The sequence below is a fragment of the Mercenaria mercenaria genome, chromosome 7 (genome assembly GCF_021730395.1).
Source record: "Mercenaria mercenaria strain notata chromosome 7, MADL_Memer_1, whole genome shotgun sequence".
Lineage (NCBI taxonomy): Eukaryota > Metazoa > Mollusca > Bivalvia > Venerida > Veneridae > Mercenaria > Mercenaria mercenaria.
This window is the reverse complement of record NC_069367.1, coordinates 6571161-6574469: the sequence shown is the minus strand read 5'-3', so window position 1 is coordinate 6574469 and position 3309 is coordinate 6571161.

Sequence of the window (3309 nt, the reverse complement as noted above, 5' to 3'; positions counted from 1 at the left end):
GCATTTTATGGTTAGACAACACGTATCACAGTCAATGTTTTAAGATATAAACTTGCCCGTTCATAGTTTATGCCGTCTATAGATCAATAGTAAATTTTGCTGAGCTATAGCCACAACTTATATAGATTCTAGCAAAAATTCTTTTTGACGTCATGTAGTAAAACACTTATTGAATGATTTGACAGTCAACAGAAGAACTCCCGGCTCGCTTCCCTCCCACCATCACTTTTCTCTATCCCATCATCCATCCCTTATTCCATCGTAGAGGAGACGGGGGGAGGGGTCCGTGACCGAGTGGTTAAAGTCGCTGACTTTGTTTCACTTATCCCTCACCGGTGTGGGTTCAAATCCAACTCAGGCGTTAAATTCCTCATGTGCGGAAGCCATCCAGTTGGCTTAAGGAAGGTCGGTGGTACTACCCAGATGCCAGCTTGTGGTGAAATAATGCACGGAGGGGCACCTTGTGTATTCCTGCACCATAAAGACTGGAAAGTCGCCAAATGACCTATAATTGCGCCAGTGCGACGTTAAACTCAACAAAACCCTTCTTTCATCACTCTCTCTGCCCTAACATCCTGACAAAGGACCCTTTCTCTCCAACCTCTCCGTCCTTAAAAAGGGACTTTTAACCCTTTCGCTGCCGAACACCCGATTACGTTATTTACACTGTATTTGCTATGGAACTTTCCAGAAAATCATGTTAGTTACGACAGAATAGTATTGATGCTTTATTGTTCTTATAGAGTATACAAAACCTATAATTTTTAGAAATAAAAATAAAAAATGCATACATATTTTAAAAAAAAAGGTTTTGTTTTAGACGTAGATGCCCGACGGGTATACAGCGAAAGGGTTAGATGGGGAAGAATCACCGTAATCAGCTATAAATGTTTGGAAAATCTGCTTGGCTTGTAAATCTATTTTAAGAAAACAACGCAATATATGATATCGACTCTTCCATGTTTAGAGGGAATATTGGAGTTGTTTTGTCTACTTTGCCTTGCAGTTGAATCGCCGTCCACCATTTTGAAATGTGGAAAAATTTACCAGATCACTTAGGTCATTATGGGCTTTCTAGTGTAAAGCAGTCTTAAAATAGAACAGCAAACACTGATGGAAAACATTCTTTAAAATTATCATGGTGGTTAATCAATACGGCTTATATTCATTTTTATTTTGCGTTCCGTTCCTTCTATACGAATATGCACCGGTTTCTGTACGCATTTAAACAACTGTCAAAAATGAAAGACACGGGGAAAATTGTGGAGGAGAGTCGGAAAAATATGTAAGTTGCTAAATTGTTGTATTTCACAGAACACTTTGAAGCTTAAGATATAGCATTTTGCTCCATTTCTTTAATACTACCTTGGCGTTAATCTAAACTAAGGGAAAGTAAATAGCACACTGCAAACCCACACGGTACAAATGTGTAAACTAAAGGTGTGATTTTGAGGTTTGTCAAAGATTTTAGAAGTTAAGCCTTGTTTTTACCGATGCAAACTCACATAAGCTTTGTCTGTGATAAAAAAGAATAGTTTTTAAAGCTTCAAATTGCATGTATAAAGTCGTAAATAATAATCGCATGAGCTGTGGATAATATACGATATTTTGTTTAGTTATGAAATTGTGGCACCGGCTAAAACACGAAAACGTCAAAAAAGTTTTAGTAACTTAAGTAACTTTTGGACTGAATAATTATACGTTGGAGGTCAAGTTTTAGGTTGTGTGCCGACTTCCATGTCTAACTACAACCCGCAATTTAATGCACGGATCCCAATCGTATCTCGTTTGGAATAAAATACTAAATACACATTATTGGACATTTAGTACTGATTGTAAGACTATGTATGTTAAGTCAAAAAAAGTAAATTTATCCTTTTGCAACTGTCAAGAACAATAATTTCACAATAATATGGTATGATAAAGTTACCTTTACACCGTTTTACATGTCCGACGCTCATACTGCAAATTGGATCGGGGAAATACAAGAACAAAAGAAAGAACACAAAAGTTTTAGTATCTCTAGGAAAGTACTAACATTTATATTTTCTATAGTTCATAATTTTTATTTACTTTACCTATATATCAACAATACGAACACACCTGTGTACATTTTTACCTGTTTTCCTTTGGTAAAAATAATGGGCATGAACTTAACCAGAGCAGTAAGAGTAGCCAGGGTTAGGGTTAGGGTTAGGGTTAGGGCTAGTATTAGGGTTGGTTTCTGGCTACTCTGGCTGTTCTGGTTGCTCTGGCTAAATTCCCACACCCATAAAAATACTGAACTTTTATAGATGTATCTTGCTAAGTTTACATTATGGTATGAGTATTAGCACATTCTTTATAAAGTCTGTTATCCCCGTTACACCGATTGGTGCATATTATTTAAGGTATGACCCACCTAATGGCGAATATTTCAAATGTTTAAAACAATGTTACAGCAATGTAATGTATCCAGTGAGAGACTTGTATGCAAAATTTAAACAACTTTTACCGTTCCGTTTTTTTTTTTAATAAATTTTGTATAATTCACGGTATTTCCGCAAGCTGAAAGAAGAGACAAATTTTAAAGTGATGGCCACTGTCCAAAACATATGCAGAAAATTCATTACACCATCAATTTTGGTAAAAGAATCTTCAAACTATTGGTAAACAATTATAAACACAAAATAGAACTGCCAATATCATTTTTTCTAGGGTGCTTCAAGTAAAGTATTTAATGAAACAGAATTCGTACTCCAACATTGAAAAATTAAGGTCGAGTCCTGTGAGACTGTTTTAAAGTTCGCTCACTTCATCCAGAAATAACCTCGGGGCAGAAGTAAAACCTACCTATATTTCTTCCACAATATGTAATCTAAAGGGTGAAGACAAAATAAAGAACTTTTACCACATGTAACTCAGTATTTTTAAAGATGTCTAACTCTGCACCCTTCTGTTTCAGGGGTAAATTCACTTTGAATAGCAAGAAATCACTTATAACATGAAAAGAAAAAAAACACTTTTGTACAATACATCAATAATTAGTCTTGAAAAAGTAAAAACATACTAAAAAAAGGAAAAATAAAGATAAAAAAATTGGTCCCAGAGGGGCTTGAACCTACGCTCCCTGAAAAAAATCCAGTCAAAGTCGGTTTATTAGAGGAATTGAATACCATGTACACTATTTATAATTACACGGGCCATACTTAAATCCCGATCGAGACGATATACCCTACAATATACCGTGGGGAGGGGGAATGCCTAGTCTGCTAAGATAATTTTACCAAAAATATATAAGAGAACCCAAATACGCTATCTGTGTGTTTC